This window comes from Mustelus asterias, chromosome 16 (assembly GCF_964213995.1).
Source record: "Mustelus asterias chromosome 16, sMusAst1.hap1.1, whole genome shotgun sequence".
Taxonomy (NCBI): Eukaryota; Metazoa; Chordata; class Chondrichthyes; order Carcharhiniformes; family Triakidae; genus Mustelus; species Mustelus asterias.
In genome coordinates, this window is record NC_135816.1 from 58,294,801 (window position 1) to 58,312,414 (window position 17,614).

Sequence of the window (17,614 nt, forward strand, 5' to 3'; positions counted from 1 at the left end):
CATGACCCTTTGTAGTTTCTTGCGGCCTTGGGCAGAGCAGGAGCCACACCAAGCGATGATACATCCGGAAAGGATGCTTTCTATGGTGCATCTGTAAAAGTTGGTGAGAATCTGGGTTGGGAGGTGCCGTCGAAGTTAGCAGCCCAAATTCGCTGCGACCATTTTCGACTAATCCCAGCCATAGCATATCAAAACTTTAAAAAATAAACCCAGGCAGCAGGAAATATGTCAATAAAGTGAAAAGACGGGCAAAATCTGTGAAAATTGGGGTTGTTCAGTGCATTGAACCATCCTGTCTACTTTTTAAAAAAAGAAAATAGAAGTAAGAGTTGAGCTTGGCAAAGGTTGCAGGAGTGGACTGATAAGGTGAGTGGATGTGAAAGGTTCAACATGATTTTTTTTTTACTCCTCTTGTCCTGTGGGTGCACACCTGACTCCATGACACACAAACAGCTCTGCTGCTGCTCTGGGTGTGGCACTGGAGCTCAGTTCCAACTCCTGCTGCCCTCCCACCGCAGCCACTCACACACTCTCCCCTCCTACTCTTCCTGAGCCCGCTCTCGGCCTCGGGATTATCCCGGCCACGGTATTCGGACCACTTTCTGGTTTGGGGATTGATTTTTATTTTTCTCTCCGCGGGTTCCTTTTGACTATCGCTCCCCCTCGGGTCGCCAAAGGCGGGAGGGGTGTTACCATTTCCTTGGAAGCGCTTTGCATCCTCCCTCCTCCTCCTCACCACTCCTCGGCCGGTTTGGTTTCGGTGACTCACACCGGGATCGGGGTTTTCAAAGAATCGGAGCTTTACCGGAGGAAAGAGGAAAAAGAAGCGGCGGCGAGGGGGGAAAAAAAACCGAGGAGCGGAACCAGGACTTTAACAACAAACTGTTTGGGGAAACCGGAGAAAGAAAAAAATACTTGGAAGCAAGTAAGTAACTGAGGGGCGGAAGTGAAATACTTTTATATCAAAAAAACCCAAAGCTAACTTGAAGTAAATGTGGAGGCTGGTTAATACTCACGGTTTGAGTTGCCCGGGGCGGCCGTTGGGAAAGTTCCGTTTGGAACTCTGGCGAAGTTTAAATGGCCGCTCGAGCTCGGTGCCGGACTCTCCCCGCGGACTCGGGGCTTCTCCAGCACCATTTCCGCGGTTGCGGTTAACAGGCACAGATTTGTTCGCCGCGGTACACTTTTTTTAATTTTTCGGTCCTTGTTCGAGTTGGGGGTGAATCGCAGAGGGGGTGGGTGGCCGTCCGTCCGTCACTCTCCCAACACTCACGGGCCGCCCATCTGAGGCCTTCTCCTGCTCCTGGATTGTTTTCCCGGACAGGGACAAGGGGCCCCGGCACCGCCCTGGGAACGGTGCACATTCATAGCCATCAAAACCCGGCTCAGAGTCAGGGCGCGCAGGCCCGCTCCTTCAACACAATCCTAAAGTGCTTCCAGCCACCGCCCCCCCCCCCAACCCACTCACCGACCCCCCCCCCCCCCAACCCACTCACCGACCCCCCCCCCCCCAACCCACTCACCGACCCCCCCCCCCCCCAACCCACTCACCGACCCCCCCCCCCCAACCCACTCACCGACCCCCCCCCCCCAACCCACTCACCGACCCCCCCCCCCCAACCCACTCACCGACCCCCCCCCCCCCCCCAACCCACTCACCGACCCCCCCCCCCCAACCCACTCACCGACCCCCCCCCCCCAACCCACTCACCGACCCCCCCCCCCAACCCACTCACTGACCCCCCCCCCCCCAACCCACTCACCGACACCCCCCCCAACCCACTCACCGACCCCCCCCCCCCCCCCCAACCCACTCACCGACCCCCTCCCCAACCCACTCACCGACCCCCCCCCCAACCCACTCACCGACCCCCCCCCCAACCCACTCACCGACCCCCCCCCCAACCCACTCACCGACCCCCCCCCCAACCCACTCACCGACCCCCCCCCCCAACCCACTCACCGACCCCCCCCCCCAACCCACTCACCGACCCCCCCCCAACCCACTCACCGACCCCCCCCCAACCCACTCACCGACCCCCCCCCAACCCACTCACCGACCCCCCCCAACCCACTCACCGACCCCCCCCAACCCACTCACCGACTCCCCCCAACCCACTCACCGACTCCCCCCCAACCCACTCACCGACTCCCCCCCCAACCCACTCACCGACCCCCCCCCAACCCACTCACCGACCCCCCCCAACCCACTCACCGACCCCCCCCAACCCACTCACCGACCCCCCCCAACCCACTCACCGACCCCCCCCCAACCCACTCACCGACCCCCCCCCAACCCACTCACCGACCCCCCCCCAACCCACTCACCGACCCCCCCCCAACCCACTCACCGACCCCCCCCCAACCCACTCACCGACCCCCCCCAACCCACTCACCGACCCCCCCCCAACCCACTCACCGACCCCCCCCCAACCCACTCACCGACCCCCCCCCAACCCACTCACCGACCCCCCCCAACCCACTCACCGACCCCCCCCCAACCCACTCACCGACCCCCCCCAACCCACTCGCCGACCCCCCCCCAACCCACTCGCCGACCCCCCCCAACCCACTCGCCGACCCCCCCCAACCCACTCGCCGACCCCCCCCCAACCCACTCGCCGACCCCCCCCCAACCCACTCGCCGACCCCCCCCCAACCCACTCGCCGACCCCCCCCCAACCCACTCGCCGACCCCCCCCCAACCCACTCGCCGACCCCCCCCCAACCCACTCGCCGACCCCCCCCCAACCCACTCGCCGACCCCCCCCAACCCACTCGCCGACCCCCCCCAACCCACTCGCCGACCCCCCCCCAACCCACTCACCGACCCCCCCCCAACCCACTCACCGACCCCCCCCAACCCACTCACCGACCCCCCCCAACCCACTCACCGACCCCCCCCCAACCCACTCACCGACCCCCCCCCAACCCACTCACCGACCCCCCCCCAACCCACTCACCGACCCCCCCCCAACCCACTCACCGACCCCCCCCCAACCCACTCACCGACCCCCCCCCAACCCACTCACCGACCCCCCCCAACCCACTCACCGACCCCCCCCCAACCCACTCACCGACCCCCCCCCAACCCACTCACCGACCCCCCCCCCAACCCACTCACCGACCCCCCCCAACCCACTCACCGACCCCCCCCCAACCCACTCACCGACCCCCCCCCAACCCACTCACCGACCCCCCCCCAACCCACTCACCGACCCCCCCCCAACCCACTCACCGACCCCCCCCCAACCCACTCACCGACCCCCCCCCCAACCCACCTCACCGACCCCCCCCCAACCCACTCACCGACCCCCCCCCAACCCACTCACCGACCCCCCCCCCAACCCACTCACCGACCCCCCCCCAACCCACTCACCGACCCCCCCCAACCCACTCACCGACCCCCCCCCAACCCACTCACCGACCCCCCCCCAACCCACTCACCGACCCCCCCCAACCCACTCACCGACCCCCCCCAACCCACTCACCGACCCCCCCCAACCCACTCACCGACCCCCCCCCAACCCACTCACCGACCCCCCCCAACCCACTCACCGACCCCCCCCCAACCCACTCACCGACCCCCCCCAACCCACTCACCGACCCCCCCCAACCCACTCACCGACCCCCCCCAACCCACTCACCGACCCCCCCCAACCCACTCACCGACCCCCCCCAACCCACTCACCGACCCCCCCCAACCCACTCACCGACCCCCCCAACCCACTCACCGACCCCCCCCAACCCACTCACCGACCCCCCCCAACCCACTCACCGACCCCCCCCAACCCACTCACCGACCCCCCCCAACCCACTCACCCGACCCCCCCCCAACCCACTCACCGACCCCCCCCAACCCACTCACCGACCCCCCCCAACCCACTCACCGACCCCCCCCAACCCACTCACCGACCCCCCCCAACCCACTCACCGACCCCCCCCCAACCCACTCACCGACCCCCCCCCAACCCACTCACCGACCCCCCCCCAACCCACTCACCGACCCCCCCCCAACCCACTCACCGACCCCCCCCCCACCCACTCACCGACCCCCCCCCCCCACCCACTCACCGACCCCCCCCCCCACCCACTCACCGGACCCCCCTCCACCCACTCACCGACTCCACCCACTCACGACCCCCCCCCCCCCCACAACCCACTCACCGACCCCCCCCCACCCCCCCCCCACACACCGCCCCCCCACCCACTCACCGACCCCCCCCCCCGCCCCGGCTCCCCTCACTGCCCCCCCCCCCCCCCCGGCTCCCCTCACTGCCCCCCCCCCCCCGGCTCCCCTCACCCCCCTCACCACCCCGCTCCCCCCCGCTCCCCTCACTGCACCTCCCCGCTCCCCTCACCGCCCCCCCCGTTCCCCTCACCGCCCCCCCCCCCACTCCCCCCTCACCGCCCCTCCCCGCTCCCCCCCTCTCCGCCCTGCTCCCCTCACCGCCCCCCCCTACTCCCCTCACGGCCCCCCCCCCCTCCCCCCCTCCCCCCCCCCCCCCCACTCCCTATAAATTAAGTGTGAATTTTACATGTTATCCATTGGGTTTTTTTACTTTAAATCATTGCAACTAGGCCACTAAATCAGACACCAAAGCATTTTCCCCAAATGTTAACTTCCAGTACACTAATCGTTAAGTATTTATAGAATGTCTGGGTAGCTGGCTGCTGGGGATGTGTTTTATGCAATTGAAAAATGCTGTAAAGTTATGTTAGAACTTTTGGAAGGTACTTTTCTCCAATGTTGAGAACAGCTTGTTTTTATACAGACTCTTTAATCTTATCAAAACATGCCAAGGTGCTTGAGTGTTATAAAACTGGCAGTGATGGGGTGGATAACCGAAAGCTTGGTCAAAGGGGTAGGTTTATAAGTATCTGAATGGAAGAAAGAGAGGTGGTAAGGGAACTACTGATCTTGATATCGAGGCAGCTGCATGCATGGCTACTAGGAGTGGAACAATTTAAGGTCAGTGATATATTAGGCCCGATTTAGAGGTTTGTGGGGCTGGAGGAGATTGGTGATGGAGGGGCAAGGTCGTGAAGGAATTTTAAAATGAGGATAAAAATTCCAAAATCAAGACATTGGCTGCTAGGGAGTCCGGGCCAGAGCGGATGAGTGTAGTCAGTGGATTTGGTCTGTGAAAGGTGACGGACAGCAGAACTTTGGATGATCTCAAGTTTTAGAGAGGGTAGAATGTGGGAGGTGTGTGTTGGAAGAATCAAGTTCAGAGAAAACAAGGAATGTATGTTGTTGCAGCAGCAGATGAGCTGAGGCAGGGATGATGTTGGGTGACTTTACAGAGGTGATATTCGTGATGGCATGGTTATATGGTCAGATGCTCATTTTGGGGTCAGTATGGTATGACGTTGATCGCTAGGAAACAGTTTGCAGTGAGGTTCAAAGACAAGAACCTTCCCAGCATTTAGTTATTTAAATGGCTAATACATTTATTATGTTAGCATGTGGGTGGAGGGAGAACTTTTGGTGAGGGTGATATACCAGATGGAAGTGAGACTGCAATATTTCAAGGTCATTCTAGCACATTGAATCTCAGTTTGAAATCTTAAGAGTATTTTGTCCTGTAGAATGTGTCGTAGAATGACCCTGTTTTCAAGTGTATTTTGCAATAAAAGTGCATTACTGCAGTGGTAAGTTGTTTGGGTGCAGATTTTATGCTATGATAATAGCACAGTTTGTGTTCATAGGGAGCTTATGATCACATTGCTTTCAAATCACTATCACCAAGAAGAACAGAGAGGATGCTGGAAAAACTCAGGTTTGACAGCATCTGTAAATAGGAATGTAACTGAGGGGTCAGATTAGTATTTGTTGTGCATAGCTAGTATTTCAAGTATATTGTGCAATTAGTCTGTATACAAAAGAAGATATAACATTATATTGCTGGAAAAGGCATGCTGTCGAAGCTTTGCATCTTGCATTCATCAGGACACACACACAATCACCTGCAAGGACCTGTTGTCTGCAGACTAAATAAATATTTAATTTGTGCCCAAAAAAAGTCCAAAAACCTGTGGTCCGTTTGGCAAGTTTTGGAGATGCCTAATGGAAGCTCTTAAATGCTTCCAGACCTGGGGAGGTGATCGCCAGTGATATCATCGCTAGACTACTAATCCAGAAACTCAGCTAATGTTTTGGGGACTTGGGTTTGAATCTTGTCACGGCATTTGGTGGAATTTGAATTCAATAAAAAATATCTGGAAGTAAGAATCTATTGATGACCATGAAACCATTGTTGATTGTCGGAAAAAACCCATCTGGTTCACTAATGTCCTTTAGGGAAAGAAACCTGTTGTCTGGCCTACATGTGACTCCAGAGCCACAGTAATGTGGATGACTATCAACTGCCCTCCAGGGGAAACTAGTAATGGGCAATAAATGCTGGCCAGCCAATGCCCATGTTCCACGGATGATTAAAGAAAAAACATTAATTCCACAAAAGGATGAAGGGAGGCATGTTTTGGTTACAAAAAAAACTTTCCTAGTTTTATGTTGCCCATGATAACCACAACAGCAACTTGAATATATATAGTGCCTTCAGCGTAGTAGAATATTGCATGATATTTCACAGGATTGTTATCTTAAAGGAGGAAAGACAAGTACAGAGCAGTTTAGAGCTTACGACTGAGGCAGCATGGCTGGTGGTGGTGGGTTGCCCCCCCCCAAGTAGGTGATAGGTGGATAGCTTTTTCTTTTGAGCGCAATACTTAATTAGCATTAAAGAAGTTCTCAACTATCCAAGTTGATAATATTGTGATTTTGCTATAAAACCTTTTTAGATTTAATCTTTTCCTTTCTATTGTATATGAAATATGCTTCATCAGAATTTTACAAAAAATTGATAAGGTTTATAATTAAGGTTTTTTATGGTTTGCTTCAAATAGGTGAATTTGTTAAAATAGTGATGCCCAATTGGCTCACTTTCTGGCTCCTATCAGTTGAGACCACGTCCTGTCCAAAATCATGATTAAACTAAATGTTCTGAAGTCATAATCTACTGAATTGCAGTCTTGCTTTTGTCCAACGTTTTCAATTTCTTCATATGACTGACTCCTATTTCTTGTTTTAAGTTGCTTTGCTGAGGGAGTTAAATGCTTATCCTTACAATAATTAATATGCTGAAAGACCTTTCTAAGCTGTGTGAACACACAGCAGTCGAATATGAGCCCCACACAAGAACCATTTCTGTTGCGCACACGTGCCTTCTTGGACTGTGTAGTGCAATAAATGGGCTGCGCACAACAAAGGAAAGGATATATTTTAATATCTATTCTTTGGTTATTTTCAATACAATATTGAGATCTTCTGAACAGAGCAAGATGCATTTAAATGGGCAATTGGAGGGTCTTCAATCGCTATTCCATATCAAGTGTTTTATAGAAATGCAGCAAATCTTGCTTTGCCTACTTGAAGGCGCAATGTCATGTTTTGATATAATGAAATTTTTTTAATTGATAAGAACACAGACTGCAAGGTTGTCTATGCAACAAAAGCTATTTTGTATAACTAAAGGAGAATAGGGTCAGTGAAAACTGAAAATATGCTGATAAAATTAGACAAAACCAAAATATTGTGAATGTTGGGAATTTGAAATAAAAATTGGAAATACCTAGCAGATCAGGCAGCATTTGTGAAGAGAAAACATAGTTAACCTTTCTGATTGAAGATCTTTCATCAGAGTTAAAGCTGCACCATTTTAGGAGTGAAATCCAAGCACTTTTTCACACTAACAGAAAATCTGGAATTTATTTTTCCACCTATCTGAGGATACTGTTAGTTTTTGTAATGCTTTACTTGGAGTCCCCATTGCCATTCAAACATATTTTACTCAATTTTGGAAGCAATTTTTTGGAGAGTTTTGCAAGCGAGTTGCATTGCGCAGTGTAACTTGTGATGAAGATTTGGTTAAATTGAAGTACTCATTCAGAATTCGAGGAAATGGGCTTGGTTTGGCAGAAGATAAACAAAACTGAATACCCTCATTTTTCTGACCAAGTTCTTTGGGGACCATTTGGGTTCCATACCTTGTCAGGCACTTCTGCTCTGCAAGCCTGCATAGTGAATGGCAGAGAAGTTTGTAATCTGCTTTCATGATGGCTGTTGTGTCCTGGTCATGCCCCCTCCTAATGTTCGCTTGTGCATGCTGTTCCTGTAGGGCTCACTGAATAATGGTCAAGGTAATATTGCTCTGCTGTTTTGGTTGTGGATGTGCATCGCAGATCTCCAGTGCTGCAATAATTGAAATCATTTTAAGTAATGTATTCCAGATATTGAAACTTCTATTTGCTGGTTCTGGTGGCTCAGTGTGACAATGTCGATCATTTATCATTGCACACCGGATGCTGCAGTTATTGTTTTTAATTTAAAAAGGTTCACAGGAAGGAAATTCTAACCATGGATAAATTATCCTAGTTGCTTTGTAAGGACTGAAAAATTCATTGTAACAAGCCACTTTGAGGACTGCTTTGGTCGAATTATTTTGAGTAGCTCTCCTTTGGTTGAAAGGTTTAAGTATTAGTGTGCCAAATGTAACTGCTTCATAAACGTATGTTTAATCCCTGAATTTCTGTATTATGTTTTATTTTATAAATTGTCTTGGGTATTTTCTGTAAGTGTATTGTTTTGTTTGACCGTTCTTTGCTTGCTTTCAAATTGAGAGGTTGAGTGGATGTCTTGCTGCCACTCCCAACAAATTATAATGAAGTGTATAGATTTCTAGATGATGCACAGATGCAATTTAAGTTAACGTCCATTCAATTTTTTACAAAGCTGTCAAATCTGTATTGCTTATAATCAGTGCTTTGAGACCTTTTTTAAATGTTAATAGCAAGTTATTCTATTCAAAGTAAGAGAATTTTGAGTTTGTTATATAGCGCTTTGATAACAAAAATGAATTTTAACTATTGGAAGTGGCATTAGATGCTAAAAGGCTGTTGCACCCAAGTTGCAGTTTTGAAATTTACCAGATGTAAGTTAACATTTTTTGTGGGTACGATGCCCCTTGTAAAAATGAGAAGCGAAGAGTTACAGGTTACCAATAAAAATAATTCTACATGTGTGTTAAATCTTGTATTTTCTTAAAGTTTATACTTCTCGATGCTTCTTGAGTCTGAGTATGCAGTGTGTAGAACAAACAGTTATGTATATTACTGTTGAAGTATACATTACTAGTGCTGGTTGTTTAAAGCTACCTGAGCCTTTTGGCTAAGGTGAAGCTCAGATCCATCCAGGGAGGGGGTGTAATGCCTCATCCTGTCAGCTTGGATCTTGATTGAGCCCAAGATAGGATGTATGTCCTGTCTTGTCAGCTTGGATCTGTTTTGTCTCTCATGTGGGGACTCTGGACCAAATTGGATTTTTGATTGGGATGTAAAAGGGGTGGGGGAGTTGCACTACTGGTTAAGGAGAGTATCACAGTTGTACTGCGGAAGGACACCTCGGAGGGCTCATACAGCAAGGCACTATGGGTAGAGCTCAATAATAGGAAGGGTGTAGTCACAATGTTGGGGGTTTACCGCCCAACAGCCAGAGGGAGATAGAGGAACAGGTATGTAAGCAGATTTTGGCAAGGTATAAAAGTAACGGTTGTTGTGGTGGGAGATTTTAACTTCCCCCTATATTGACTGGGACTCATTTAATGCTAGGGGTGTGAATGGGGCAGAGTTTGTAAGGAGTATCCAGGAAGGCTTCTTGAAACAGTATGTAGATAGTCCAACTAGGGAAGGGGCCATACTGGACCCGGTATTGGGAATGAGCCTGGCCAGGTGGTTGTTTCAGTCGGGGAGCAGTTCGGGAACAGTGACCACAATACAGAAAGCTTTAAGGTACTAATGGATAAAGAAAAGTGTAGTCCTCAAGTTAAGATGCTAAACTGGGGGAAGGTTAATTACAACAATATTAGGCAGGAACTGAACCTGTAGATTGGGGGTAGATGTTTGAGGGCAAATCAACATCTGGCATGTGGGAGGCTTTCAAGAGTAAGTTGATAGGGATTCAGGATCGGCATGTTCCTGTAAGGGTGAAGGATAAGTATGGCAAGTTTTGGGAACCTTAGATAACGAGAGGTATTGTGAGCCTAGTCAAAGAGAAAAAGGAAGCATTTGTCAAGGCTAGGAACACATGAAGCAAGTGTGGAATACGCGGAAAGTAGAAAGAAACTTAAGCAAGGAATAAGGAGGGCTAAAAGGGGTCATGAAAAAGCATTGGCCAGCAGATTAAGGAAAATCCCAAGGCTTTGTATATATAAAGAGCGAGAGGGTTGGCCTACTCAGGGGAAGGAATCTGTGCATGGAGCCAGAGGAAATGGACGAGGTATTAAATGAGGACTTTGCGTCAGTATTCACCAAGAGAAGGACTTGGATGATGAATCTGGGAAAGGGTGTGTAAATAGTTTGAGTCATGTTGAGATCAAAAAGGAGGCGGTATTGGGGTTCTTGAGAAACATTAAGATAGACAAATCCCCAGGGCCTAATGGGATATACCCCAAAATACTGAGAGGCAACGGGGGAAATTGTTGGGGCCTTGAGAGAAATCTTTGTATCCACACTGACTACAGGGGAGGTACAGTAAGAAATCTCTCAATACCAGGTTACGGTCCAACAGGTTTATTTGGTAGCACAAGCTTTCGGAGCATTGCTCCTTCAGGTGAGTGAAGAGTTGTCTTCACAAACAGGGCATACGTAGACACAGACTCAATTTACAAGATAATGGTTGGAATGTGAGTTTTTACAGGTAATCAAGTCTTTACAGTTGCAGACGATGACTACAGGGGAGGTCCCAGAAGATTGGAGAATAGCCAATGTTGTTCCTTTGTTTAAGAAAGGTAGCAAGAATAATTCAGGTAATTACAGGCCGGTGAGCCTTGCATCAGTGGTAGGGAAATTATTGGAGAGGATTCTTCGAGACAGGATTTACTCCCACTTGCAAATAAGTGGACATATTAGCGAGAGGCAACATGGTCTCACTAACTTGATCGAGTTTTTCGAGGAAGTGACGAAGATTGAGGGTAGGACAGTGGATGTTACCTACATGGACTTCAGTAAGGCCTTTGACAAGGTCCCTCATGGCAGACTGGTGCAGAAGGTGAAGTCGCATGGGATCAGAGGTGAGCTGGCAAGGTGGATACAGAACTGGCTCGCTCATAGAAGACAGAGGGTAGCAATGGAAGGGTGCATTTCTGAATGGAGGGCTGTGACTAATGGCGTTCCTCAGGGATCAGTGCTCGGACCTTTGCTATTTGTAATTTATATAAATGATTTGGAGGAAAATGTAACTGGTTTGATTAGCAAGGTTGGTGGATTTGCGGATAGTCATGAGGACCATCAAGGATACAGCAGGATATAGATCAGTTGGAGGCTTGGGCGGAAAGATGGCAGATGGCGTTTAATCCGGACAAATGTGAGGTAATGCATTTTGGAAGGTCTAATACAGATAGGAAATATACAGTAAATGGCAGAACCCTTAAGAGTATTGATGGGTGTACAGGTACACAGGTCACTGAAAGTTGCAACGCAGGTGGAGAAGGTAGTCAAGAAGGCACACGTCATGCTTGCCTTCTTCGGTTGGGGCATTGAGTTTAAAAATTGGCAAGTCATGTTGCAGCTTTATAGAACGTTAGTTAGGCAGCACTTGGAATATAGTGTTCAATTCTGTTCGCCACATTACCAGAAGGATGTGGAGGCTTTGGAGAGGGTACAGAAATTTACCAGCAAGGGCATTAGCTATGAGGAGAGGTTGGAGAAACTTGGTTTGTTCTCACTGGAACGATGGAGATTGAGGGGCGACTTGATAGAAGTCTACAAGATTATGAGAGGCATGGACAGAGTAGATAGAAGCTTTCTCCCAGGGTGGAAGAGTCAATTACTAGGGGGCATAGGTTTAAGGTGTGAGGGGCAAGGTTTAAAGGAGATATACGAGGCAAGTTTTTTTTACACAGAGGGTGATGGATACCTGGGACACGCTGCCGGGGGAGATAGTGGAAGCAGAAATGATAGTGAGTTTTGAGGGGTGTCTGGACAAATACATGAATAGGATGGGAATAGAGGGATATGGTCCCCAGAAGGGTAGGGGGTTTTAATTCAGTCGGGCAGCTTGGAGGGCCGAAGGGCCTGTTCCTGTGCTGTAATTTTCTTTGTGCCTTTTGGTACTTTATTCAAAGAACAAAAGAAAACTCAGCTCATGGTGGTGATCCATTGGTCGTCCTCTGGTGGGCAGTACTGAGGAATTAAACACAAGATCATTTTTGCAATTAAACAGTGAAGTAGAAGTAAGTTTGTAATTAAAACAAAATGCTGGAAAGGCTTGGCAGCATCTGAGGAGTAAAACAAGAGTTAACGTTTGAAGTCCATATCACTTTTCCTCAGAGTAAGTTTATTTGGTAGTATGGTAACTTAGAACATGTTGGTGAAAACAAAGTGCACCATTTTTAATAGTCTTAGATCATCTTTATATTGTAATACACCAACAAAAGACCACACTCCATTTTGGTGGCATCAATGTACTGTTGATGCTTGTGGCGGGAAGATTCTACAACTCATGTCAGTGTTATTGGCTCCTTTGAAGATAATGGTATGTTTGTTTAGTTTTGTTCTTCCTGAGTGCCTAGACCCTGTAAATATCAGCTTTCAAAGAACTGTGTATAGAATCTCACAGTAGTTTGTGCTTATGTCCTTGCTATGTAATCCAGTGTTTCCAGGCGGTGTCCTGCATAGTAACAATGAGTTCAGCATTTTACAGAACCATGCGTTTGCCAGGTTTAATTTAAAGGGGGCTAGACTGGTACCTCATGGTGCTGCTAAGAGATTTTTAAAATTAAGATCTAGTCTCTTTATCTTTACCTATCACCCCCTTTGTCTTGTTTTAAAAAAATAATGTCCCCAAGGCGCTTCACAGGCGATGTCATTTTTTTGTTCATTTTTACAGGCTCTTGTGAAGGTGGGGAGGGGACAAAGTTCTTGCAGTTGAGATTGAGTTGATGGTCATATATGTGCCTGTTTGGTAACAATGAAAACAGATTCAGGTTCTGCATGGGTATTTCTCCTATTGGGATTAATTATTTGAAGTGCATTATATTGTGTAATTTTGCACAAAGTTTTATTTAAATTCTATTAAATATCAGAAACTCTTATCCTTAGGACCTATTGGAGGGCTCCTGCCCCTTCCCCAAAATGTTCATGACGTTTGACCTTGCCCATTATTCAGTCAGATATAAAATACCAGATTATGAAACCACTTCCTGTTTATTGCTGTTGAATGGAATTCTAACTAAAATGTAGCCAAATACTTGACAGTGTTTTCAATTAAAACAAGAAACCAATGTACTTTGCATTAATCAAATTGAGCAACCAGATAAATGTGATGAATAGTTAAGCCAAAGAAGTTCAGAAGATCCCCCTTGTACAGTTCTATTATTTTCTGTTATGGTTCAAAGCTGGGATGGCATCTGAAGCATTATAATTGGTTTCAAGTTTCTTGAGCTGGGGAAAATCTTCTGGGATAGTGCTCTGACCATCTAAAGATTCCTGTGCGCTTATCTGGAGAGACAAGACTGTGGTGGTGTTCGTATGCTGAGATATCCATAGTAGGCAAGTCCATCCTATAACTGTAGGTTAGATGCAGCACTCTAGCCCTGCCAATCCAGCCTATGAAATGAAGAGGATTTACTCAATTTTCTGTTATTGCTTACTTGTTTGAGCTGGTTATTGTTGGCCATAGGTTTGTAAGGTCTAGAATATTAACATTTGGTTATAATATGGATAGATTTAAACCTTGCGCCTGAGCAGCTCCATGGTATACCCAAGTAGCTCAAAAAAAATAAACTTAGTGGTCTACTTCAGTTGTTCCCAACCTTTTCAGTAACACGGCAACTTCAATGAGAGAAATAATTCCATGGTGCATTGTTTTTTTCAGATGAATTGATTGCTCATAAACATTACACTTACTATGTTTAAGGTCTTACTAGAGAGGTTTGCAGCATACAATTGAAATTCAATAGATCAGAGCAATACACACAGTTGAGTAAGTAGCAACTTACTTGGTTAGTGGCAAAGCTTGGGCTACTTGTGTGCAGAGCGTTTTGATCCGGGGAGGAATTGATGGGGGGGGTGGGTGGTCACCCACAAGTCTTGCTCCAATGACGAGCACTACCTCCTGTTGTTTTTTTCACACAATGCTGGTCTTGAAAATTCTAGCTCGCAGAGGGCACATTCAACCTGACTTGTAATTTCCTCTGTTTAATGCAGTCACTAACCCAGAGGTGCCCAAAATGTCAATTGTGGTTGACCAGGAACCAGTTGAACTGCATCATTAGTCGCTCCTTTGGGAGATAAATATATTTATCAAAACTACGTCAGTGCACCTTAGACGTGGTTTGAGCACAGATTGGGCTCAGTGGTCTAAATAGCATATTCTTGTCCCAGTGTGTCTCGTGTTCTTAAAAGGAGGTAATAATCGTTCAAGTGCTATCACCGGTAAGTGCAAGCCAAAGACAGTTTTTCTTCCTTGACATTATGTTTCTAAAAAATGTGTTCCCACACAACTGTAAGGTCCAATACACTGATGCCAGGGTTCATGTCTCCCCCGAAAATGGCCCAGACACCAGCTGAGCACTTGCACGCGAGTCACTCAAACACCAACAATATTGTTGAACAGAGAAAATATAATACCCCAGTGCACGCGCACACACTGAAATATCAAAAGAGCCAATCCCCTTTGCTTTCCATTGGAATTGGGACATCCTCACCTTTTATCAGCATTAGAACCATCTGAAGAGCAGTTGTACAGATCACTGGGGCATGGAGTCTCAAGTCACGGAGTTAGATTGTCAGCGTGCAGTGTATTTGCTCCTGGATGTAAGTTATACAGTCAGGTTGCAATGTACCTGACGTTCTTCCTGTCATCTCCTATATGCACTCCTTGTATTTCTGAGCCAATCTCCTACACAGTTGCTCCATGTCTGGTGCACGCTCTCTCCACTCACATTGTTTTGTTTCTTAAAGACTTGATTAGTTGTAAGTATTCGCATTCCAACCATTATTCATGTAAATTGAGTTTGTGTCTTTATATGCTCTGTTTGTGAACAGAATTCCCACTCACCTGAAGAAGGGGCTTGCAGCTCCGAAAGCTTGTGTGGCTTTTGCTACCAAATAAACCTGTTGGACTTTAACCTGGTGTTGTTAAACTTCTTACTGTGTTTACCCCAGTCCAACGCCGGCATCTCCACATCAGCACTATGTGCACCAGGTTCCATGCTGTGGCCAGATGCATGACTGTGTCATTGCTCCAACCAGACACATTGATGGGCTCCCACCCAGCTCCCAAAGCTGGCTGTGGATTTCCTCTCCGCTCTTGCAGAACTCCCAGGAGCCGGTCTGGTAATTTGGCGCATCTCCCACTCCCTCAAAATCATAGCGGCCACATGGTGCTGGAGCAGCGGCTCCATTGTAGCACACCTCAGCAAATAAAATCGGAGTTTGGAGTCTGCCCCACAGCCATGACACACTTGCAAGCTTCTCACAGCACGTCACTGAGATGCTGCACAGTAGTTGGAAACCACTGGTCTACTTTATTACAGGGGAAGTAGCTAACTGTTTGGTTTTGTGATAAGTGGTTAAGGTCTGTTCCAGTCCCAAGGTTTAAAATACTATACAGACCAGTGTAAAGTTAATAAAATGTATTTTCAAAAATGAATATTTAAAAGATAATCAAGTAGAGTCGGTATGGTCTTGTGAAAGGAAAATCATGTTTAACCAATTTATTGGTGTCCTTTGAAGAAGTAACAGGTTCTGTGAGTAAAGTACAGTATTTTGATTTTCAGAAGGCATTTGATAAGGTGCTTCATCTAAGGTTATTGTAAATAAAAGCTCGTGTAGGGGGTGACGTTGGCATGGATTAAAGATTGGCTGGCTAACCGGAATCAGAAGTCATTAATGGGTCATTTTCTGTTTGGCATGATACATTGGAGAGACCATGCAGACGCTACGACAACGGATGAATGAACACCGCTTGATAATCACCAGGCAAAAGTGTTCTCTTCCTGTTGGGGAACACTTCAGCGGTCACGGGCAGTCGGCCTCTGATCTTCGGGTAAACATTCTCCAAAGCGGCCTTCACGACACACCACAGTGCAGAGTTGCTGAGCAGAAACTGATAGCCAAGTTCCGCACACATGAGGACAGCCTCAACCGGGATCTTGGGTTCATGTCACACTATCTGTAACCCCCCACGACTTACCTGGCCTTGCAAAATCTCACTAACTGTCCTGGCTGGAGACGATACACACCTCTTTAACCTGTGCTTAACGCTCTCTCCACTCACATTGTCTGTACCTGTAAGACTTGATTACCTGTAAAGACTCGCATTCCAACCATTATTTTGTAAATTGAGTTTGTGTCTTTATGCCCTGTTTGTGAACAGAACTCCCACTCACCTGATGAAGGGGCAGCGTTCTGAAAGCTAGTGGCTTTTGCTACCAAATAAACCTGTTGGACTTTAACCTGGTGTTGTGAGACTTCTTACTCATTTTCTGTTTGGCAGCAAATGACGAATGGAGTACCACAGGGATCAGTGCTGAGGTCTGAACTCTTTATAATTCATGCAAATGATTTGGGTGAAGGGACCAATGGTATGGTGGTTAAATGTTACGTTGACACAGAGGTGGGAGAGTAAGTTGTGAAGCCGACATGAGGCAGGCTACAGAAGGATATGGATAGGTGAGTCAGCAAAAATCTGTCAAATGGAATATAATATGGAAAAATGAGGGGTTGCTCATTTTGGTAAGACAAAGAAAAATAGAAGCATATTATCTAAATGATGAGAGATCACAGAACTCTCAAATTCAGAGCGATCTGGGTATCCCGAGCGCACGAATTGAAAAAGGTTAGTGTGCAGGTGCAGCTATAATTTCAAAGCTCATAGAATGTTATCTTTTGTCGTGAAAGAAATTGAATACAAGAGTAGGAAGGTTATGTTTCAGTTATACAGGGCATTGGTGAGACCACACCTTGAATATTGTGTACAATATTGGGTACCTTATTTAAGGAACGATGTAAACACTTTAGAAGCAATTCAGAAAGGATTTACTAGATTGATACCTGGAATGGTTGGGCTGTCTTATTAGGAAAGGTCAAACAAGGTAGGCTTGCATCCGCAAGAGCTTAGAGCAAGAGCTGACTTATTGAGATGTACAAGATCCTGAGGGGACTTGACAGGGTGGATGTAGAAAGTATGTTTCTTCTTGTGGGAGAATCTAGAACTTGAGGCCGCTGCTTAAAAAAATAAGGGGTTGCCCATTCAAGACAGGGATGAGAATCTTTTTCTCTTAGGCAGCTGAAAGAATTTGGAATTCTCTCTTTTAAAAAGTGGTTGAGACAGAGTCTTTGAGTATCTTTAAGGCACAAGTAGATAGATAGATAGATTCTTGATAACCAAGGGAATGAAAGGTTATCAGTGGTAGGCAGGATTGTGAAATTGAAGTTAAAATTAGATTAGCCATGATCTTACTGAATCAGGCTTGAGGAGCCAAGTGACCTACTCCTCCTTGTTCATATGTCTAAGTTGTGAATTGAATAGTGGTAATTTGAGATGTAACAT

At 47.8% G+C, this 17,614-nt stretch overlaps 1 protein-coding gene across 1 annotated transcript in view; it reads left to right on the top strand.

Annotated features, from left to right (window-relative positions):
- Window positions 1–457: 457 nt before the first annotated feature.
- Window positions 458–17,614, top strand: part of ctnna1 (catenin (cadherin-associated protein), alpha 1) — a 172,662-nt gene continuing 155,505 nt past the window's right edge. Inside the window, exon 1 of the mRNA XM_078231172.1 lies at window positions 458–925. The gene's annotated coding sequence lies outside the window, so the exon portion shown is untranslated. The remainder of the gene's footprint in view (window positions 926–17,614) is intronic.